We start from the raw sequence: 25,563 nt of genomic DNA, 5'->3' as shown, positions 1-25,563 counted from the left end.
CCCCAGCGCCCACTCGTTGATTATTGTTTCCTGGTGGAATAGCATGGTTTCCGTCTTCCTGCTCACCATTCCTGCGACCTCTTAAAATAGTCGCTTTTCTATTTTTGGCGTTCGGTCGACTCGACTTGCGCGCCAATATACCTGCGAGAACAAGGTTTTAAAAAAAAAAACGTGATCGCGAAGCGATCCGTAGAGGTTAGTTTTTTTTTTTTGAAGTCCACAATTTTTCAGTTGTCTTCAACTGAACATAACTCCCAAACGGAGCCAAAACAGCCCAAGTCCGTCTCATACAATCTTGTTGCCCTCGCTGCGCTCTTGGACGGCTATGTGATGGAAAATTTCCATAGCCTGCTCCGATTTGCTGAAAATCAACCTGCAAAACAGCATTTTCTACAAAAACGATGCAAAAACAGCAAATCCAACTTTTTTCTTAATCTTTGGCCTTCAACAAGCATCAAAACATCAAAATCTCTAAAGACTCAAAGAACCAAAGTTGTTCCTTATAACGCAGGCTTCAATCGCTTCGTACATCACTTTTTCAAAATCCCACTTTAACGCCTTCAAAAATGCCCCAGAAAGTGCCTTCCGGATCAAAAAATTTTATCGGACGAAAACAATCCACACATCCTTCTACACAGTGGACTAACTTTAAAACGACAAAAACTTCCTAGAAAACAAAATTTATTACTAAAACACCTCGAAATCAAGTCTTGTTACACAAGACTCCCCTGCTAGTAGAGTGGCCTCTGGATTGGCTGATCTTACTCGCTTCTTCCTCCAAAAGCCTGCAGCTCGCTTGGCTGCAGCAAGGGAGCAGGAGAAGCATCTCCAACGGGGCATTTTTTCGTTGCAAAGGATGGAGGAGAAGCATCCATATAGTCCTTGATTGGAGGAGTAGATGCAGCAAGCTAGAGAGGAGCTGGCTAGTATTGAGTAGCAGCGTCATAAGCTTGCCTTTCATCACTATGCATCTCAGTGCACCCAAGTGGGTGACACAGTTATTGGGGTGTTTTCTGAGATGTTGGGGCCATGCCATGCGCACACGAGTGTTAGCCAGTTGAGGAGACCCGACGGTCAGTTGCTTCAGAGCCTAAGGATATGTGTGTAGTTGTTACTGACTTTTACTATTATCTGTTGTTAGTTGAGCATCAGTCAGAGCGTCACAATGCATGCAAAGCACAGGTTGGGGCAGGTCCATGAGTCCCTCAGAGCACTCCGCGAGGTAGTTTTCTAGGGGAGGATGGTTTGACTCCTAGGGTTTTCTTGGAGTACTCAGATTTTCTTGGTTAAGATCTTTGTAGCATACTTTGTCACGATTGTGACATATTCTTTGTCTTGGTATAACCTTCTAGCTTGATTCTTTTGCAGATATGAAGACACACCAAATTCAAGACCCGCGATTCTCCAAAGGATGCATCCCTTTGCCCAAGAGTCACACTTGTTCTGCGAATAGCGATGCCTCTTTAGTAAATGGCTGCATCTTTACACCAAAGGGGTCACCACTCTACAACAGAAGGACACGACTATTGGCCTAGAGTCATGTCTCTTGACCTATTGACATGTATTTTCATCATGTCTCTTCAGTTTCTATATAAGAGACCTCTTGTAACAGTTTAAGAATTCAATCATTCAATCAATCAAACACAGAGTCTTCTAAGTTTTATCTCTGAGTCAAGTTCAAGTTTCTTAAGTCTTAATCATGAGTTTAAGTACTTAATTAAGGATTAGTACCTAGAATCCTTAAACATTGTAGTACGTTTCACACTAGCAAGATGCCTGACAGCATGAGTGGGCATGATCTACCTTCTTCCCAAGGAGGGAGGCGCCTTGGATGAGATTCGACAGCGGGAACCCATCACCATCCTCAGCTCATCCTAAAAAAATATAGCAAAGGCTTGTACTATGTATGTAGTCTTGTAGACTTGAGAGCTTGAAAGAGGTTAGAGCTTGAGAGTCGAGACTCAAGAGGATAGAGCTTGAGCCTTGGCCGTTGAAAGCTTGTGTCCATTGTAAAGGTAAGGGGTGGAGGGATGGGCATTTCATAAAGAGGAGGTTAGAAAAGCTCAAATTTGAAATATGGCCGTTCCCAGGCCGTTTCGGACCATTCTAGCCCATTGTTCCGATATCACCTGCTTGTCCAAAACGGCTGGCCACATGCTCAAATTTCCATTCCGACAATCTTCCCCCCGAATTAGGGGTTCCCCAATAACGCTGATTGGGAGTCGGGACACGTAAGGGAGACACCCCTACCTGGAGCTAAAGTGCATGACATAAGGGGTATCCCCCAGGGTACCACCAAAAAGAAAGTTGAGACAACTTGAAGTAAAAGAGTTCGAGAATCCAAGAAAGTCACACTATCGCTAAACTCACAGTGCTAAGAATAAGAAGACCCGAAAGGTCGTCACTTGAGGATCATGCTTGCCAAAGAAGCCATCAAGGTCCTAGATAAGAATCTAGCTACTCAAGAAAATTGCTCGAGATCAAACCGAATGTCTTCCACCTCTCTGTATCTGCCAAGATCAAACCTCTAGATACAATCAACAACAATATGCCAAACTGCATACAGACTCTCATTGTTGTAACTTGCTTCCTTAAAATCTTCATCAAAATTGTCCTTTCCTCTTGTTCTAAAGAGAACATTCGCACAACTGAGCTGTGCTATCAATAGCCAATACACAACATGACACCAATACTAAAGAGAAGAGTAAAGGGGCTGGCTGGAAAAACTGCAACCACCCATGAAATTCCAGTTAGTAGCACTTCTAGATTCATTTTCATAACTTTTTTCTGTACCCAGACATGGTATCAGATGCACCAGTTTGTAACGGATTGGTCTCATAGGTCGTTTTAACCTTCTGAAGACGTTAATATATCATATCATTTTATCTCTCTCTCTCTCTCTCTCTCTTTCTCTCTCAGCCTACATCCATGAACAGCCAAAAAGCATAGAAAGCATGGGAGTAGTGAATCCTCGCTTTTGTGACCAAAGCCATGGTCAACAACTTTGAAGTTTAGATCGTAAACATCTAGCCAAACTCCATCCAAGAAATGTCAAAAAATAGGCCTCATAGAATAAACATGAGGTGGCCATAACATTGATGAAGCCACAAAGCTCTAGTTTGTATACCTGTGATCATCAATAGACAGAGGACATGTATACATTGGAAGAGAACCCCCTCTGGTATCCTGTGGACGTGTAGTTGAGGAGTGAACGTGGAGGCTATAGAATGCATCTCCAAAGGACCCCTTCTTATACTACCTGCACAAGAAGATTTAGAAATTTACTCATGTAGGAAAGTAGAGTGTTTTTCATACAATGCATAACATCATGAGCTTTTTGTTGGGAAGGCGGCTAGGGAGCCATGGTGGTGCAGGGCGTTCAGAGAAAGACGAGAGAGAGAGAGAGAGAGAGAGAGAGAGAGAGAGAGAGAGAGAGAAGAAGAAGTCGACACAGATTTAAGAAGAAAAAAAACATGCTACTACTAATTCCATTAAATAGAAGTCTTTACATAGTTTTTGAAAGGTGATATCAACCACACCTTTTGCTCATGAAAACTCCACTAACTGATGGTCTATAGCTGCAAGCCTTGAGACTTGTTCTCACGGGCTGACCGACAAGGGCTTGAACCCAACAATCCCTCCCTCAAGCCCGAACTGGACAAGCAACTCATGATACCTCGAGTGTTTGGTGTACTCGTCAACCGTGAGTATTAGGTTTTCTCGGAACCAAGGATTTCTGGTTTATCCATAACCTGGTGCTATGTCTGTAACCCCCCCTTGAACAGATAGGGTGTGGGTCAAAAAAGTTAGCTACAAAAATGGAGTTTTTGGTTCACTGCCAAACCTTGGGTTTAAGGTGTACCCAGTAACCTCATGAGGAGTAGGACAAAAATAGGACTTGAGAACAAAAAACTGATAAATTGGGAGGTCTTACTACTCATGGGTGGTAGTGTCTATAGCCCGTACAATTTATTTTGACTAAACAAAATGAAAAGAGTTCCTCTTCAATAGAATATATTGGAGATTCAGTGTCTCCCTCAACCACATGAATTTGAGTTTTACCCTTTTGAAAGCACCTATTTGACAGATGATTTGTTTTACCACACTGAACACAAGGATTCTTCTTGAAATAGTCTTTTGTATGATGATTGTTGCGCCTGCAAATGGCACAAGATCTGGTTCCATTGAATGGTCGAGATGAAGCTACTATAGCAGCACATTTAGTGACTGCATATGCACTGGAAGTATCAGAAGAACTCGTGGGGGATACAACATTCGAGACCGTGTATGCACTAGGAAAAATAGTAGAATTGGTACTAGGTAGCCTGCGTTCTTCTTCCTGCAATGAATTGATGATACCATCCAAGGAGGGCAACGGTTCTTTCTCTTTTAAAATAGTAACAATGTGATGAAATTTGTCAGTCAAACTTTTTAATAAAATGGCTATGAGATCTTCTTCTGGTACTGGAGCTTCGACATAAACAAGTTGAGTTTTAATACTCTTCAGTCTATTGGCTAAAGCTGCAATGTTTTCATCTTCACACATGCGGATGGAATATAATTCCACTTTTAAACTCATTTTTGAATATTTATCTTTGGCACAGAAAAGCTTTTCTAACTCTATCCAAGCAGCACTTGAAGAATCAACATCGTCCAAATAATGAATAAAATTGTCTTCTAAGGTGGTTATAATGATACCAAAAGCTAGTTTGTCTTTCCTTTGTAGCTCAGGAGATAATTCCCTTGTAACTGCAGTGGATGTTCCAGATTCGTCGGCTTCGAGAGGCTTGACCACGTTCCATAAGTTAATCCGCATCAAATAGCCTTTAACTTTGATCTGCCAAGTATGGAAGCCGGATCCATTGAACTTGTCGACTTTTGATGCCATATTCAATATGCAAAGGATAGCTTTATGCTGGCAAAAAATGTCCGTCAAAGAGTCGGCAACAAATGAATTTAATTCGATTCAATTTGTAGTAGTCGAATTTTTGAGAAGCAACTTTGGTAACAATTTATGAGAAGAAACTCTAAAAATAGGTAAAACTGTAGCGCATCGGCGGAGCAATATGAGCTTACATGTGGGAAACACTGCTTAAATACATAATCCCAATGGCCATTTGTAAAATATTAAAACCTGTGTGTGAAACCAAAGGTAAACTTTGGATTTTCAATTCTCTGTGTAGCGCAGGCAGATGGCGGGCAAGTCGATGACGCTTCAAGCGGGCCGTAGAAGCCGACTTAGCAGATGCTCCAGATTCGAGAAACCATCAGCATGCCAGGGCGAAGCTATTGATGCCGCGTGTGCTCGGTTTTTCTTCAGCTCGACAAATACGCTTCTTCTCTGTAGGCAGTTGTACCCGCACGAGCTTGAGTCGAGAGCCGAGAGGCGAGGCCCGGTAGGGCTTTGATACCAGTTGTTGGGAAGGCGGCTAGGGAGCCATGGTGGTGCAGGGCCTTCAGAGAAAGACGAGAGAGAGAGAGAGAGAGAGAAGAAGAATTTGACACAGTTTTAAGAAGAAAAAAGAACACTCTACTACTAATTCCATTAAAAAGAAGTCTTTACATAGTTTTTGAAAGGTGATATCAACCACAACTTTTGCTCATGCAAACTCCACTAACTGATGGTCTATAGCTGCATGCCTTGAGACTTGTTCTCACGGGCTGACCGACAAGGGCTTGGACCCAACACTTTTGCTCAAGAGGCACTGCATACCTAGCTAGGTGCGATTGGGGGCATGGGACAACCGCCCCCCCCACTGGGCCGGTGGTCCCCTGCCCCCAATCGTACCTAGCTAGGTATATGTTGCCTCCCTCACAAAAGCTCATGATGTTGAGGTAAGTCACAATGTGGGAATTATTATGAGAATTTATCCAAAACTTCTTGTGCTAGCCCTCATTCCAATTATAGATAGGAACAATGGCTAGACAAGTCTAATGACGAGGATAAACCTGGCAAGGTTCAGCAAGTCAAAGAAGAGGAATGGAGGAGAGAACAGAGAAGTGGGTTAGTCTAATCTCGAAAATACTTTGGTAGATGAGGCTCAAGTATACATTGTTGACTCTTGTCACCTACGGGAAGTGGAAGTGCAAGCAGAAAGATGTACGTAGCATGAGTAGTAAGTTCCCATTACTAACTAGGACCAATACAACACTATCACAGGTGTGTGTGTGTGTGTGTGTGTGTGTGTGTGAGAGAGAGAGAGAGAGAGAGAGAGAGAATTTAGTTGTGCCTCACCACTTTTGTTCACTAATATTAACTCTGATAATGTAATGTTTGATAGGTCCAATTTTGTGTGCAGGTGCTGTTTGAGCCCCTCTTTTGGTTTGTTCCACCAAGCAATGCTCCCTTGTGTTGCCAACTCACTTAATCTTATCACTTACTAGAAATGCTTTGGTTCACATCTATGTCATTTGTGCTTAAAGTATAAAAAAGTTTTTAGGAGGTCCAATCCATAGTTTTGTCAGTTGAAATGTACTTTTTGCATAACTTGCCCAATTAAGGACAAGGGCAAGGCCAAGAAGCATTGGATGAATGTGCGGTGAGGGTTGACTCTTATGGAACATGTTTGTCCATGTGTATGTAAACTTTAATGTATCGTGGACTGCAGTCCAACAAGGGTAGATGAAATAAGCTTTGAGTTGCATTTGTTGACGTCTATGATGTAGATGCAACAACCTATTCTTGCATCTTGAAGACATGAGTTCAAGATGAACTTTGTGCCCTCCATTACTTTGTTTGGCATATCTACCAAAAATGTAGCCTTAGGCTGCATTCAGACTGCCTGTATCCCACAGCAGCCTCTTCCTACACTTTTCAACCCTCGAAAACCTCTTCCGCAGCGGCGCGCTCTCTCCTTGATTTGAGCCCCCATAAAGCATGGTGGGTAGGGCATTGTAAACCGGGTTTTATTATTATGAAAATTTCTCGTTTTAAACATTAAAAAGCTGAATCAAAAGCTATTATATAATGGAAAAGTGGATACTCTTTACACGTGTTACCTCTAGTTGTATCCAACTCGACTACTACTGCTTTTCATATCACCGTGCATGCTCTCTCTCTCTCTCTCTCTCTCTCTCTCTCTCTCTCTCTCTCTCTCCTCGACGAGTCCTGACTCCCTAGTCCTATAATGCAATTTTAATGCTTCCCGCTCCAACTTCATATGTTCCTATCCTATTTACATGCATTGGTGATTGCTGCTCAACAAAGTCGCTCCTTGGTCCTAGCATATCCACTTGGCCTCCAAGTTCATGCTTTGCACTCCTCCTCACTCCACACTATCTCACACGGGCATGGGCAGGAGGGGATCGACGATTAAAATGATTCAGGCCGTCCGATGCACATTTGTAAATTCGGGGCATTTGGTAAATTCAGCAAGAAAAGTAAATTCGGGTGGGCTAGTAAATTTGAGGCGGGCCGCACTCCATGTCTCGAACACACGACCTCCCGATTGCGAGCCATGGGCAATAATCATTACGCCTTCTTGCATTCATTGTAAAATAGGGGATTTGAGTACGTCATATAGTAAATGCGAGGGTATTTTTATATTTAGATCACCTTACGCCATCAAATCCTACGGTCCATGATCAACATGCCCTCCGTTTTGGTCCTCCACCATATCCCCTCCTACCCATGCCAGTGTGAGATAGTGATGAGGTAGAGAAAGGGGGAGAAGGTACGAGGACAATGGATTTGAAAGATTCACACGTGTGTAATCACGATTTAACTATATGAAGTAAGTTTCTTTTTTTAACTTTTGTTTCTACCATTTATGTGAGACCGTATTACTTTCCTTCTTAATGCTTAATACGGCTAAAACATTAGTCAAGGGGGCACTAGGCTCTTATTGACGAGGACAACTTTTGACCGTTGAACAGATTTATACAAATGATCGGTGGATTCAACCCCTTTCTCGCCCACATGATCTTGCATTGCTTAGATGGACACCTCCTTTTGGGAGGTGGGATCAATGGCTCATGATCACTGATTGATTGTGATCGTTGGATTGTCTATGGAATGCAAAAGAATCCCACTTCCTCGGATCCAGGACTTGAACTCGCTACCCTCTCCCCCACGGAATTGACTCTAACCACTAGGCTAGTGTACGCTCGTTGAAATGTGTGTGTGTGGTAAGTTTATAGATCACGGTGTCACGAACAAGTTACATCTAGTTCACACCGAGCTTGCATTCAGTTCACACCAAATTTGGTGTGGTGTGCAAACCCTCCTCGGTTCGCACCAAGTTCACACCAAATTTGGTCTGGTGCACATATCTCCGAGTTCACACCTAGTTCAAATGACAATCGGATGGCCCGAATTGCATCCTCCTCGCGATGCCTACTAGGGGCCATTCATCCCACCTCCCTAGGGAGGTGTCAATTAGTGACGAGGCACGGGGACGCCTTTCTGGCTTCATCATTGTATCTCAGTCCTATATCTTTTGCAAATACCCACTTACAATTCCCCAATCAGGGTTATAACAGCACGCTCGTTCAAGAGCAGGGCTTGAACCCCCCTTTCACACCCTCTTCTCTGTCACTTGCATGGAAGCATCTTGAGCATTTGAGTAGTGGCCGTGACTCGGAGCAAAGCAGTAGCCCGAATTCTTCCGATGATATCGATGTGGTTATGGTTCATCTCTTCTAATTAGATGACCTCAATGGGGTGTTGATGGAGGAGCGAGACGAGGACGACGAGTTTTACCTTTAAATTACGAGTTTCCCACAAAGCCAAGGAGCATAGACATATCACTGGAGCAGTTTAAAATTAGGGTTCGCTATGCAGATCTATATGTTGGAAAGCCTACACGTCCTTTGGATACATCGGTGAGTAATGGTAGAGCTAGGAGTCTAAATGGGGAGAAAATGAAATTGTCCAAAAAAGCCAATCTTCTGGAAGCGTAATTAGTGCTGAAATGGGCGAATTTGTGGATTTAAATGAGGTGCTTGTGAGCTGTGCACAGGCTGTGGCAATTGGAGATGTGAAAAAGGCAAGTGAGATTTTGCAAGAATTATACCAAGTTCATGGTGTATCTGTAAATGGGAATAGCTTGCAGCGCACTGCCCACTACTTCTACAGTGCTCTGTTTTCTCGAATGGGAGGGTACCAATATAGAATTTTATTTGAGGTTGGAGTCCGCAAGGATTTTGTTTGAGATGACTCCATACATGAAGATAATGCATTACTTTGCAATCCAGAATATTTTAAAGGCAGCAGAGGGCTCTTGGAGGCTGCATATTTTAAATTATGGGATTTCTTATGGAATGCAATGGCCCTGCCTTGTAAATTCCTTGGCCGATCGCAAAGGGGGGGCCTCCTTTGCTGGTCATAACAGGCAAAGACTATTCAAAGCCAGGCCTAAATTCTTTGAAATGGCTAGAAGAGAATGGGAGGCGGCATATACAAAGACTTATAATGTGCCCTTCCAATTCCATGTCATGGTCTCTGATCATTGGGAAGGTATTGATCCAGCCTCTCTCTATCTTCAGAAAGGGGAGGTCTTGGTCATTAATTGCACCATGAAAGGCCTCAGCCGTCATGCAGATGAGATTACTGTCGATTCGATTAATATTGGCCATTGCCCCTTGCAAAAAGCTGTTGATGAACATGCGCAGCCATAACCCGCGTCTTCTACTCACAGCAGAGTTAAGTTTAGCATGCAATTCATGAAGGAGTACAAGCAGAAGTGCGACACGAGAGAGAGTGCGAGAAGAAGAGCACGACGATATGGTGAACTCGCTCTATCTTAATGTGTAGAGCATAGTGAGTTCTTTTTAGGTTTTAACAAAAGAATATGTGTACATACCTAGCGGCTTGCCCACTTACCTGGGCGACCACATTGGGCTTTATACCCCCACAACCTCCCACTTAAAGTCCAATGTGGTACTTTAAGTGTGAGAGAAGCTACTATACAAGCTAATATACAAGAGATGTAGAGAAGTGATGTACTACCCTACACCTAACTGCTTGCGAAAATGCGCAAAGATCTCTGAGGGAAGTCCTTTTGTAAGTAGATCAGCAGGATTTTCTGTAGTGTGAAATTTGACAAGCTGAAGTTGCTTATCCTCGAGCATTTCCCTGATGAAATGATACTCACATCCACATGCTTTGTCTTTGAGTGATAAATTGGATTGTGAGCCAATTGTATAGCACTTTGACTATCACAATATAACACATGCATCTCTTCTTTGATTCCCAAATCTGTTACTAGTCGATTAAGCCAAATTGATTCTTTGCATGCCTCTGATGCTGCAACATATTCAACCTCTGTAGTAGACTGAGTAACACAATCTTGTAATGTAGAACGCCATGATACTGCTCCACCAGCCAATGTAAAGACATACCCTGACGTAGACCTTCGGTTGTCTAAGACACCTGCATAATCTGAGTCTGTAAAACTCCCATAGCATATACGCATACTCTTTGTAGCTTTCAGGTATCTCAATATTCCTTTCACTGCCTCCCAATGTTTCTTGCCTGGGTTTGACATGTATCGACTCACTACTCCCACTACAAATGCAATGTCTGGGCGAGTAGCATTCATTGCATACATCAAACTATCCACTGCAGACGCATATGGAATCTTATCCATTTCATACTATTCTTCTTCAGACACATGACAATCCTGTTTACTAAGTTTCACATATGGTGGCAATGGAACACTCAATGCCTTTCTCAACAAACCCTTCTAGATGCTGCATGTAAATTTCCACATCTAAATCACCATGCAAGAACGTTGTCTTGACATCCATTTGGTGCAACACAAAATTCTAATATGGCAACCAATGCAAGAAAGAATCTCAATGTAGTCATCTTGACCACCGGAGAGAAGACTTCATCAAAGTCAATGCCTTGTTCTTGTTTAAAGCCCTTGGCAACAAGCCTTGCTTTGTACTTTGGCTGACTATCATGAGCAGTGATCTTATACCTGTAAACTCATTTACAAGGTAGAGCCTTTTTGCCCTGTGGTAATTTAACTAGCTTCCATGTCTGGTTTTTATGCAGAGTTGTCATCTTTGATTGCATGCCCAATTGCCAATTCCCGGAGTCCTTCATTTGCATTGCTTCCTTGTAACATGAAGGCTCATTGCAGTCAGTCAACATGACATAGTTCGTAGATGGAACAAACCGATCAGGAGGTCGCGAGATACGTCCAGATTTACGCAAAATAGGTGGCTCAGGTTCAGCCACAACTTGTGGTTCCTCTCTATCCTGTCCTTGCTCCTCTTGAGCCCTGATATTGTTTCTTGCACGTGCAGGTCCATCTTCTTGGAAGACAACTCTTCTAATCTCTTCAACCCTCTCTGGTTTAGAATGATATTTGGCCTCATTAAAGTGAACATCATTGTTGCGGATAACCTTTCTGGATTCGGGATCCCAAAGTATGTACCCCATCTCACCAAAATTACCATAGCCTAGAAAGATGCACTTTTCAATCTTTGGCTCAAGTTTGTTCCTAAATTCCTTTGGAACATGAGTATATGCCTCACAACCAAAGTCTCTGGAATGCTTGTATGAGGGGCACCTTGCCTGACCATACCATCTTTGCCACTGAATCTTTTTGCAAAACCTTGTTAAAAGATCTATTTATAAGATGAACAGTTGTTGATACAGCTTCAGCCCAAAACCCATTTGGCAGCTGTGCATTAGAAAACATACTTCTGACCTTCTCTTGTATGGTCCTATTCATCCTCTCAGCAACACCATTTTGAGGAGGATTGTAAGGAGCAGTAAGTTCACGTTTTATACCTTTTGACTCACAAAAGTCCTGAAAGGCCTTTGAAACATACTCTCCACCATTTTCAGTGCGTAAGCATTTAAGCTTCTTGCCACTCTGATTCTCCACAAGTGTCACAAACATTTTGAAAACACTAAACGCTTCATCCTTGTGTTTGAGAAAGTAAACCCATACTTTCCTCGAGTAATCATCTATAAATTTCATAAAGTAAGAAGCTCCCCCTAGAGATAGGTTAGGCATAGGTCCATACAAATCACTATGAACAAGTGCCAACTGTGTATCTCTTCTACTGCTTCTATGCTTATGTGGCTGCTGTTCTTGCTTACCATACAGACAATGTTCACAGAATTCAAAATCATTAAATGAAAAGCCAGGCAAATAACCAGAATGAGACAAGATTTCCATTCCCTTCTCGGACATATGTCCTAACCAGCTATGCCACAAAGAAACGTTCGGCTGTTCGGTTACATTGATTACATTTTTGGAGACATTTGATACATAAATCATGTAAAGTCCTCTAGACTTTACTCCATGTGCTACTGTCATAGAACCCTTGGACATCTTCCACATGTTCTGTCCAAAAGTGGTGATGTAGCCAGCATCATCAAGTAAACATGTGCTGATCAAGCTCTTTGTAATTGCGAGAACATGTCTCACATTCTTCAGCGTGAAAGAAGAGCCGTTCTGAAACTTCAATTGAACATCTCCAACACCTAAGATCTCACATGTTTGCCTATTGCCTAGCCGAACATGATCTTTAGTGGTCACATAAGAGGTAAACCACTCCTTGTTTGGAGACACATGAAGTGATGCCCCTAAGTCTATAATCCAGTCACTCAATGCATTTCCATCAGATGTTGTAAGAAGAGATGAGTCCATTGTATTCTTCAAGAATTAGATGTCTCTTGACACTAGACTGTCATCCTCTGCAACAGTGTTTGTCACATTTATTTCTTGAATCTTCACTGAGGACTTGTTCTTCTCACCATGGTCTTCAGCTTTCTCTTTGCCTTTTTCTGCTTTCCATTCTCTGCAGTCTCTTTTCATGTGACCCTTCTTGCCACAATGGTAGCATTCTATGCCACTCTTGCCTTTAGCACTGCGGGACTTGCTACGAGACTGATTCCTCTTTCCACCTTTGTCCTTTTCTTTGGTCCTTCCCCTGAAAACTAAGGCTATTCCTTTGCCTTTTTCCATTGTCTTTCTGTTGGTTTCTTCAGTAAGCAAACTCCCTTCTACACCTGCTATGGTCAAACCATCTGGAGGTGAAAAATTACTCAAAGTTGTGCAAAAAGTGTCCCAACTTTTTGGCAATGTGATCAACAGGAACATAGCTCTAACAGGTTCATCAAACTTGACACCTTGAGCTGACCACTGACTGTAGATGGTGTTGAATTCATTCAGATGATTGGACCTAGGTGTCCCTTCTTTCATCTTCAAGTCAACAAGCTTCTTAATCCAGTATACATGTGAAGCTGCACTCTACTTCTCATAAAGATCACTCATCTTTGTCCATGCTTCATAAGCTGACACCTCGTCTGCTACATTGAAGTAAACGCTTTCTGCCAAAGTTAGCATAATGGTAGAAAGTGCCAATTCATCCATTTCGCTCCATTCATCTTCATACATATCTTCTAGTTTTATCCCCTTCATCCATATCTTCTAGTGCCAAATCTTCTTCTTCCACAATGGGAAATTGGTTCCATTCAGCTTCTTGATATTGTAAAGAGCAGTGTCCTATGATCCAGCCATAGCTACGCTTTACAGTAGTTTACTTTCCTGGAAAAAATTTGGCAGAGTTTCCCTTGTAAACTGACCTTTGAACCAATATCAACCTGATGAACTAGTGGATGTCGCCTACAATCTTGTGTAGATGTCGTAAACAAACACCTCCGCTTTAGAGTTGCTGCAAATCAAAGCTCACACAGCAAATCAATGCTCACACAGAGTTTCCGATTCCGGGTTGCTCGGCCACGAGCTCACACAACGCTTCAGAGTAGCTGCAAGTCGAGCTCTGTAGATGGCGTGTTGCAGATCAATGCCTTCTCATAGCGTTGCTTCTCTTGCTGCAACTCGTTTTTGGTATTCCCTGCAAAAATTGATAACGTTGTTGCAAAAATAGCCTCACGCTACCTTGTGCTTGATAGCGTAGCTTTACTTTGCAAATTGTCGCTTTCTTCTCAGCTACTTGAAAACTTACAGCTCGTAGGTTGCAATTAAAGCCTTCGACTTCTCACAGCAAATCTGAAATTTCAGATTTGACCTCTTCCAAACTCAGCAGAAAATCTCCAACTTTTGAGTTTCTCAGTTGCTAAGGCTTCCTGCACCTTATCTCTGGTAGAGATTGCACATGCGTCGAGTACCGAACCGTCGGCTCTGATACCAGTTGAAGGAGTACGAGCAGAACTGCGACGCGAGAGAGAGTGCGAGAAGAAGAGCACGACGATATGGTGAACTCGCTCTATCTTAATGTGTAGAGCATAGTGAGTTCTTATTGGGTTTTAACAAAAGAATATGTGTACATACCTGGCGGCCTGCCCACTTACCTGGGCGACCACATTGGTCTTTATACCCCAACAATTCACCCTTTTTTTGTAACTCGCTTTCGAGAAGCTCTTGTCTATTACTCCAACCTGATGAATATGCTGGACATCGTCTGTGGCTCATTGGCGAAACGACGTTGTGTGCCTGTAGTGTTGTAAATATTGTGGCTTGTGAGGGGGCTGAGAGAGTGGAGAGACCTGAGACATACATGCAACGGGATGCACTCATAAAAAGGGCAGGCTTTGAACTGCTGCCAATGCCTAGTTATTTTGTTCAGATCAAGGTCCCATGTAAATCAGCACTTTCATAAAGATTTTATTGTGCATGATGATGCAAATGGATGCATGTTGTTGGCCTGGAAGAGGCGCGCCATGATGACTATCGCTGAGTAGAAGCCCATTTCTAACAGACACAGATGATAATTATATATTGCTATGTGCATTAATAAGAGAGAAGAGACATCCGGGCTCTTCAGAAAATATATGTACACGTACAATTAATGTATGCAGAGACTTTGCTAACATGATTATGGTCAAATATACTTCAATGCTTATTAGTTATCAGGCACATGATCTAAGGTTGGTTTGTGAGGACTGTGGTTTACAATTTAACTTTGGCATGTTAAGAAGGGCCACATTGACTACTTTCACATTTTAATTGTTTGAAAATTCCTACATGAGGTGCCCCATATGGGTTCTTTTGTTTTAGAATGTCAAAGTGACATTTTGAACGTTCAAACTTGTTTCTTCTGGTATTGGATGTGATTACTCTGCACCAAAACTAGCTCATTGTGATTTCAAGAAGAAAAATCATTCATTATCAAGTCATACTAAACAAAATTGAGCCATTATACCAGGAGTTTTACCGATGTTCTAATGATGAAAATTTTCTTGATGATATTTATCACATTCAAAAGATTACTTTATAGTGTACTTAAGTTACAATCTTATCTTTAGACTTTACAACCAAGGAAATGTGATTCATAGGCTTAATTTAAGATGTTAAAATAATTCCATGATAAGATATTTCACTTTCCAATCATGAAAAATATTTCCTAAGGTAAGAATGTGTACTTTAAGAGATGTCATTCTAACATTACAAGGCTCATTTTCTACACGTGAAAACTTTTAAGATGAAAATGTTCACTTTCAATGATACTTTTACAAGATTCCTATGCTTGAAAGTGAGATTCACAAAGCTCACTTTCAATGATACTTCTACAAGATTCCTATTCTTGAAAAGTGAGATTCACAATGCTGCAAAACTTTCATAACTTAGTCTTTATCAAGATAGAAACATGAATATTCCTAGTTTAATTATCCACTCCAAAATTGTATTTAATATCTTATTAATTGAATGTATATAATTGTCCACTCCCAATTTTGAATATATTTAATTTCTTGTTAATTGAATGCATATACTATGTAGCGTGTATATATATATATATATATATATATATATATATATATAACCTAAAAGTCTCACGATTCTAATACGCATATTCTCGTAAAGTCTGCCAAAATGTTAATATTTTTCGACGTGTACACATTAACTCTATGGAAAAAAATATTTTGATGCATATTTATGTGTATCGTCTACAAGAGTACACACATGTGTATATATTTAATTTATATTCATTTTTATAGAAACTTTCTTACAGTGTTGCAAGAGATACTACACTACCTTCACATAACAATCATAAGTACAAATGATCAAATATGTTTAGAAAAAAATTATATCAAGTCCCACAAACATGATTCACTTAACGTATAGAAAATGTAAATCAAAATATAAGAAAACAAAATGTATCAAATCATGTTGCTATCATATGAACACACTTGTAGCATAATATATGATTAGTTATTTTTTAGCTTTTTAACACCTTTTATTTTAAATCGATCATCAATTCAAAGCGTCAAGACCTTCTGAAGCTTACTAACAAGTAAAATCTAGGATTTAATTTCATATGTTTTGAAGAAATTTAGGATTAAATTTCATATGTTTTGAAGAAATTCTCTCATCCGAAAGACTTTTCCTCAGCATATATGGTATTTAAAGAAAGTCCATTGAAGAAAACTACACTTTACTTGATTTGAAGAATTTTCACTCAACATATATATTGGTATTTAAAGAAAGTCCATTGAAAAAAACTACAGTTTACTTGATTTGAAGTTCCAAACTAACTAACCTTCCATAAGTTCACGTAAACGTATAACCAAATCCACCTATTAATATTGTCTCATGATCAAAAGCTAAGAATGTTCACACATTCAAGTTATAAAGTTTGATCTTTTTTTTTCAATAATCAACAACATATAAGGCAAGTGCCAATATGTAGTATAAGATGCAGTTAAAAGAAAAGGTATTCAAAAATATTTAATATCCATGTTAAAGTTGAAACTTGAAAACCAACGCAATGTCCTTGTCTTCTTATTTCCAACGACAATAGTTAAAGTATACACCAATTGGTTATCTCAGTACATAAAGCAAAACTAAGACAACGAGAGAAAAAAGCAATGAGTCAAGAAGATCCAAACAAATATAGTTTGTAAGATTAAAAAAAATGCAATACACCAATCTCTAAATGACTACGAAATGAGCTTTCTTTCCTGGTAGGATGTACACATGAATAGTAAGGGACAAATTACAAATGTGTTGCAAAAGCACTAGCTCCCAAATAGAAAGTAAGAAAAAAAGACATTAAGAAAGATCGCCTGGCCAAAGCTAGTTTACTTTCTCAAGATAGACTTGTCCACATGAATAGTCACACCTATCTCCGAACAACAAAAAAGGAAAAACTCGTGTGCAAAAATAAGAGAGAACCTCTAATCTGAAACCTGAACATTAATCACAACATAAACTAATTAACACAAAATTTCAAATTAGTACAAATGCTTTCAAAGCCTTTGTCAAAGCAAGAAATATCACAAGTAAGAGGGAGTGGAGTGACTACATAACAAAAATCAACAAAGAAAAAGCTTGCATGTCAAAGCCTTTTATTCTCGACAAGAAAACAAAATAAATCACATATAAAACAACTAAACATTCATGAGACTTGTGTGATTCAAGTAGGCGAGTCCCTTTCTTGATTTCTATATAAGAGAGAGCAAATATTCTACTTGTAAGCTAAGTATACCTTCTTGTTTTTAAAAAGTGCTAAACTTGAGCAACTTAATCATGGTGGAGTGCTCTCTTTTTTATAAAGGGCTTGTTTGGGGTGGATGTGTGTGTGCGTACCTTGAGACATTCGACATGGTATCTCGCACCAAACTCCTATAGAGACCATAGACGTTGGGATCTCATCAAAAGATGATTTAGACAACATGACATTACATGAGCATGTCATTGCTAGAATGTGGTGTTTTGGTGGTATGTCTAAGCAGTTGAGCACCACTGCGGGGATAAAGTAGGTTGTCCCCTCTCCCTCACACTAACTGGGTTATACATAGATGAGATAGAGGACTCCATTGAGGGAGATAGTGGAGGTGGATCTTCTATTACAAGGACCTTGGTTTCTATTCTCTTGTACAGGAATGAAATTGGGCTTATTGAAAACTAGCAAGAGGGACAACAGTGCCATATGACTCCATTGGAGGAGTTTTGCAAGGAGAGGAGGCTCACATTTGACCTTGGTAAAACGAAGGTTATAGTCTTCCATACATTGGCCCTCCTTCAGAAAACCACCAATTTCATCCACAAAGTGAGTAAGATAGATCAAAACACATCACGTATAGAGTATGGCTAGCATCCAGAGCGAAGGCAGAGCAAGACACATAGTAGACATGGTATGCATTGATTTTTTGATGGTTCTCGCACCATGTACTAGATATAGGGCATTTCTCCCTTCCTATCAAGTGAAGCGGAATTGAAAATGGTGAAGATGTAGGTTTTATACTTCAACAAATCTTTACTTCTTTCCTTGTGCTAGTGATTGCTTTTAGCTTGAACGATGATTCTTTTTACCTTTCTCTGAAGAGAGGGAATGAGAGAGAGTAGTATAGATGTGTAGAGGGACAGAAAAAGAGAGAGAAGAAGAGACACCCAATGGGGTCCCAAGCAACTCTCTCAAGGGCCCCACACGCCATTGCCAATATGGTGTTTGCTTTTGATTGCATAAATAGAATGTACACACATGCAATATCTAAAGTGTAGACTCTACTACCTCGAATGGGGAATGTCGTCGCGGTAACTCCTCGAGATGAGGCACCTCCGGGGCGGATTCGATGCACCTTCCTATCCTTCTCGATTGGGGGCTATGGGTGCCACTAAATTGCTTTCTCTATGTGAGAGGAATGAAGGGTTCAAAACACAGATCTTGATGATGCTGATGATGGATAGCAATGGAGTACTCGATGCCAGCAAGAGAATGGCTGAGGAGAGGCTTGTTGGACTGCTGAAGTACCGGGTTGCAATGGGATGACTAGCGAGTGCAAATCCAATCCGGTTCCACCAAGAAAAGGGCTGAAATTATGGTTGATCTATAGAAATAGCAAGCGCTAGGGCTAGAAACCACAAAAGCTGACTGATTTAAACCAAAAACACTGGGGCTAGTTTGGTGCAAAAATGGTAGGGCTGACCTGGGAGCCAAAACATTGGGGCTTGTCTTGTACTGGCACTCCTCAAATTTGTCTCAACTGCTACAAGCTCTATTCCATTTATAGGCCTAATAGGATGGTTATAAACTCTTGAAGGCTCAGGTAGGGAAAAACTAGGAGACAAGCTTATAAACTTGATTCATTAAATAAACTTGACTTTGGTAAACTTTTTTGCAAAGTTGTCCCACATCTAACCACCCGAGAATCCGATAGGTGCAACGAATAGCTCGTTGGATTCCTCCAAGAAAAAAATATATGCACCTCATGTGAAATGCCCACCGTAGTGTAACAACATCTTAAAACTGCTTGTACAATCCAATGCGCAAGCCTTTCCTTGAAGATAGGGAATTAGAGAGAGCCGTAGAGATGCATAGAGGGGAAGAAAAAGAGAGAAGAGGAGAATGACACCTGATGGGGTCCCAACCAACCCTCTCAAGGACCCCACACCGTTGCCGATGTGGTATTTGCTTTTGATTGTGTAAATGGAATGTACACACATGCAATACCTCAAGTGCAGACTCTACCAAATCGAATGCGGAATGTTGTCATGGTAACTCCTCAAAACGACGCACCTCTTGGGCTCTATTGATGCACCTTTGGATCCTTCTTGATGTGGGATTGCAGGTGGCCACTAAATTGCTCTCCTTATGTGAGCGGAATGAAGGGCTGAAAACACAAACCTTGATGATGCCAATGATGGACAACAATGGAGCACTCGATGCTGACAAGGGAATGGCCGAGGAGAGGCTTGATGGGCTACCCAAGTACTTGTGTTGCAACGAGATGATTAGATAGCGAGTGAAAATCCGAGCTGATTCTAACGAGGGAAGGGCTAAAATCTGAAAACGCTAGGTCTGATCTACAAAAATAGCAAGCACTAATAATGGAAACCACAAACATTGGCTGATCTGGACCAAGCTTGAGTTGGTTTGGTTCAAAAACGTTGGGGCTAATTTGGGAGCCGAAATGCTAGGGCTTGTCTTCTGCTAGCGCTCTTCAAATCTTTCTCAATTGCTGAAAGCTCTGCTCCCTTTACAGGCCATGTATGATGGTTATAAACTCTTTAAGGCTTAGGTAGGGAAAAATGGGAAGGAAAAGTTTGTAAAATAATCCATTAAAATGATTTACTAAATAAACTTGAATTTGGTAAATTTTCTAGTGAAATTATTGCACATTTGTCCACCCAGGAATGCGAAAGATGCGGGGAATGGCTTGTTGGATTCCTCTAACCAAAAACTACATGCAGGTCGTACCAGATGCCCACTGTAGTGTATCAACATCTATCAAAATGCTTGCAAAATCCATGTGTGCAAGGGGGTTCCAAAAGTCAAAAATGGACTCTAGAAGTCGATGAACCATGTCCATGTGGCACATAGAGCCATTTGCACGTGACACTTCCAATATGACTTGTCTTCCCCTTATAAATAGTTATCCCAAATGGATAAAACCGAAGTTATGAGATCATAGATATGAATTACAACATTAATATATTCAAAGGACATGGATCGATCCCACTCACCCATAACCAACCAAGATGCAGTACTACCGTGATCATTCAAACCAAAGATACTCAGTGTGCTACGAGATTAGGGGAAGATTGCACTGCTTATTGAGAAGGGTTAGACCCATTGAGACAGCTTATGGAATATCAAGCCAAAGATGTTCAAGTTTATACCTTATGAAGCTATACTACCATAAAGATCAACTACTTCAACTCATCCCTCGGACGAGGGAGGGCTTCACCTACAAGAAGAGCTCGGTCACATACTAGCACATCCACAACAGCACATGAGATATAGATCGATATGCGAGATGGATACAGACAACCATAGAGGAGGGGTGTTACTTTAGAGATCTCTTTAAGCACTTGAGACATGGGACAACCACATCAATCAAAGTCACAAACTCCACATCACATACAATGGTAAACCGAAGAATTTCTAGCCAGACATCCAATGAAGACAACATACATGAGACCGAGAGATTCTATTGAGATCCTACCAAAGATCCTCTTTCTGCAATTAGCGATATACTCTATTGTATTTCCCATATATCTACCAAAGAGGAGGAGCTTTTTCCCTACTTGAGCACCTTGTACACTAAGCATAGGATCATAGATCTAGACATCCATGGCATTGGAATTGCCATGGATTATTAGATTTGCCCATAAACTCATGCTTTCTACACCTACGAGCTCATCTTTTTGACCACCTTATTCATGTTCACAAGGCCAATTTGGCTTCTAGTAGACACTAGTACACGAGAGAGAGAGAGAGAGAGAGAGAGAGAGAGAGAGAGAGAGAGAGAGAGAGAGAGAGGAAGAAGAAGAAGAAGAAGTTCAGAGTTTTAACGTCGTAGGAAATTATCCCAATAGACCTTAAAGATCTAGCCAACGAGGAGTTGAACTCAAGACCTGTTATTCAAGAGGGAAATGGCATAACCAATCTACCAATAGAAAGGTTATACCATTTTCCTCTTTTTACTAGCACACACACAAACCCACACACACACACACCCAAGAAGAAGAGAGTTTTAACATCATAGGAAACTATCCCAAGAGACCTTAAAGATCTAGCCGATGAGGAGTTGAACTCAAGATCTGCTTTTCAATAGGGAAATGGCATAACCAATCTACCACACTTGGGTGATAGAAAGTTTATACCATTTTCATCTTTTTATTAGCGCGCGCACAAACACACACACACACACACCCGAGAAGAAGAGAGTTTTAACGTCGTAGGAAACTATCCCAAGAGACCTTAAAGATCTAGCCGATGAGGTGTTGAACTCAAGACCTATTATTCAAGAGGGAAATGGCATAACCATTCTACCACACTTTGGTGATAAAACGTATATACCATTTTCCTCTTTTTATTAGTGCACACACACACCCACACACACACCCGAGAAGAAGAGAGAGAGAGAGAGAGAGAGAGAGAGAGAGAGAGAGAGAGAGAGAGAGAGAGAGAGAGAGAGAGAGTCTCAACTTTTGGGTACTCAAAGCATGATCATGGAGTTTTCTCTATCTACATGACAGAGTACATATGTTGTTGTTGATATCACAAGAGATTCATTGAGAGTAGCAGAGATACACCACTAGGTGCCGATGCCTTCACCATCAAGAGGAGTGATTTTTGGACAAAGCAATAGCCCTTACTCGAGCGAGACACTCACAAAAGCTAGGAAGGAGACCCAAACATCCTCATTTCCATCTCTATTGGAAGAGCCTCGCTCTCTATGATAGCTTCTAGAGACTCTTGATTTTTATAGATTGGTCGATCCTTACCACAGATCCAATGATACAAAGAGACATCTCTATAGACCAAGAGGTTCATGAAGGGGAGTTCCAATAGATATAGATAACAAGCTTCTTCAAAAGATCTACCCACACATGTCACCATGCAGCACAATGTCAAACTAGAGCATGAAGACAATCTTGGAGCTAGTAGGAGAGCGTTTCTAGCTTCAAGCTTTTAAGGCTCCACCATAGGAAGGTAACCGAGAATAGATTAGATATGAGAGAGAGAGAGAGAGAGAGAGAGAGAGAGAGAGAGAGAGAGAGAGAGAGAGAGAGGGAGGGAGGAGAGACTCATTTGATTCCGTGCAAAGCAAGGAAAATTCAGCCAAGATACTCGTCCCCTTTTATTGATATACACCATATTGTACCTGAGTACCATCTCAGGTGGAGCTAGTTTATCATATCATTCTTGTGTAGCTGACAAAACTAGTACTACATTCAAGTCACCACTTATAGAGACCCATCTTCACTCACCTGTCATTGATTATTGTTGTGTCGCACAATTATTCCACTCCAATCATCATATCAATGCGAGTGTAGTCATTTTTTGAGGAAAAAAAGATGATCGGCACATGTGGAGGACAACATCATGATAACCTCCAAGCTGATAAAAGAAGATTTTGAAGCCACTAACATTGACAGAACATTGTATGCTGACATTCTAGAAACCAACAAACAACAACTAAAAAATATATGTATGCATTTAGCAATTTGTAATTCAAATTTCAAAGAAGATAAATAGCATTTTTTGCATTATAAAGTACATGTTTTACTTGTACTAGCACAAAAAATGATTAGGAGCACAGATAGGAATGCTACATCAACAATGCAATCCCAAGGATAAAAAGTAGAAACTTAAATTTAAATTACAAAAGGAACATAGCAACTCATTGTTCAAGCATTTGGCTCGGACCTCACTTTCATGATCTTCTTGCTAAGACATCTCAACTAGGTTGCAGTACTTTCACAATATGCTTCGATAGTGGAGGTATCTAAAAAATTAAACAACAATCTTGCAAAACCTACAAGCTATGAATGAACCAAAATTAAATTTTATGATAGCATGAGACTTTTAATTCAAGCAATGGAACAACAAGAATCATTTTTATCAAAACAATGTAGTTATTTTACTTAAATTGTACATAATATTCACAACATGCATGCCTTGTTCACATTTTCCTCACTGTAAGACACTCATATACTTCATATAATTTAACATGAAATATAACACATGCGTACATGTGTTATCTATGCACCATTAGGTGAAAAAGATCATACTTAGGGGTCTTTATATTTGAATCTGACCCCTTTGCTTAGTGTACCATCCGCCCCATCGTCATAGACCATTGCTATTGGAGTCCAGCCGGACAATACCTTCAAACATGTGCTCCAATCTCTCCATGTGTCTTCCTCTCTCACAATTTCCCATTCATCTCTTGTCACTTGAGACATTACTCCCCGCTTCACTTTGTGAGACTGATGGCAAACATCTCGTACAACCGCACGTTGAAGATTAGAAGCATCATCATGTAGCTTTACCATAACAATGTCACTACATTCTATCCAAGGTGGGAGGCATCCAGGAGATCCAGGCTCTATCAAACGCTTTTGTGCTCCAAGGTCTTGCATTTCATAGACCACATTGACTCCACTTTGACCATAGGGTAGAAGAAAACATTTATGCTTTATGTGGGAATAGGCATTATTTTCAAGCATTCACTATGGAGCTGTAGTGTTGAGATTACTTTCATACCTTTGACTTCATTTATTCGTAGATCATTCAAGCCTATACCATTCTTGGAAAAGCTACCAACAAAAAATACCTCAATGATGCCACGATTTTCATGAGAAAAGAACTCCTTTATTTTACATAAGCCGTTACCTTCTACCTAGTTGCAAATGGCTATCACACTCTCTTGGACTTTATACTCGTCTCCCTTAAAAAAAGCCTTGGTAAAAGAAACCAACTCATTGTCTAGTTGATCAGATCTCCAAAAATACTTAAGGTATGTCCTCTCAATGTCAACCATACACCTCAATTTTCTCCTTTGTGCACCCACTAGCACTCCCTTTAAATCCAAAATCTCCTTTTACAAGGACAAGGTTGTAGAATTTCATAAATGTAAAAAAGATCTAGAGCTACCTTCTCAGAAGTGGCAACCATGATATCTTCTTTATGTCATTCCTCACATGAAGTGGCAAGATCTCTATCAAGTAGAATACCCTCAGGCCTTTGTAAACATGTTGCAAAGAAAACAAAAGTATTTCTTGTGGCTGCAAGGCATCTTCATCCATCTTTATACTTTTCCTCATTTTTGTAAACAAAACCCTACTATGATAATGAGCATAATTCATCTCATTTTCTTTGTTGTTGGTTGGTATAGTGACACTTCTTTCATCTAAATAGCACCACATACTATCATGCCCTCCATGACGCAATATGTCATCCAATATCTATGCATTTCCTACAAGCATGTTCACAAAAAAAATGCATGAGCTACTAGCATAGTGAAGGATTTTGAGGCCTACATAGACTTCAAAGCCTGAGAGAAACCTAAAAACTTAAACATTGGAGTGTTCTTACCTGCAACATGCTCTAACGGAGAAGCATTGGGCCCTTGAATTTCCTCCAATAAAATCCGCCAAGACATTAGCAATATACGAGTGACTTTCAACTCCTCTTGTGACCATCCATGAATTCTTGTGTTATTATAGAAGATATGACCAATATCTATTAAGAGCATTCAAAGGCCCTTCAACTCCTTCCAAATGATGATCACAATATTCAAAACATGGGGTAAACACCACATAACAAATTTTTGGTGCTCCTCGGCTGTAAACATGTTGTGATGTTGGCTAGGTGTTATGGAAGGCCATCGCCCTTGATGTTTGTAGGATTTTGGAACTACTAAAGTAGCCTCTAGTGTACATGCATCTATAAGTTTCTTTTGTTGACTTTTTGATCCATCAAAGAGGCTCTTTATGTACTTCTTGAACAAGTTTAATGCAATGATGTGCATGATGTCAAAAATCAAGTCTTTGTTGATATCAAATCCATAAAGGTCATATAATATCCATAGGCGAGATTCACCTCTAAGTCCCACATTTGCAAGTTTCTCCTCCTTGGCCTTATTTGTTGACTCGCGCTTTGAGATCCCTATAGCTTCATACATGTCACCAACCTTTCTTTTAGAGGCTGAATACCGACCTTGGAACCTATTTTTGTCATAAACATAGCATGGAATCCGTCTTGGTTGGTTCACCCATGTTGTTTTTGGAGAATCCCTTCGACAACCATTCCTACCACCATCTTTCAATAAGCCTAATTTACATTGAGCCCGGTGATCTCCTGTCCAAAAAATTAGCATGAATCTCAACCTACAACCATCTT

General features: G+C 40.5%; 2 pseudogenes; one reads left to right on the top strand and one right to left on the bottom strand.

Moving 5' to 3' along the window:
- Positions 1-14,671, top strand: part of LOC147456430 (scarecrow-like protein 30) — a 41,425-nt pseudogene extending 26,754 nt beyond the window's left edge.
- Positions 14,672-23,450: 8,779 nt separating this feature from the next.
- Positions 23,451-25,345, bottom strand: LOC147456429 (uncharacterized; annotated as a pseudogene).
- Positions 25,346-25,563: the final 218 nt, after the last annotated feature.

Source organism: Adiantum capillus-veneris, chromosome 6 (genome assembly GCF_014529385.1).
Source record: "Adiantum capillus-veneris isolate H3 chromosome 6, ASM1452938v2, whole genome shotgun sequence".
Lineage (NCBI taxonomy): Eukaryota > Viridiplantae > Streptophyta > Polypodiopsida > Polypodiales > Pteridaceae > Adiantum > Adiantum capillus-veneris.
The sequence above is the reverse complement of the archived record's forward strand: the minus strand, read 5'-3'. Positions and strand labels throughout refer to the sequence as shown.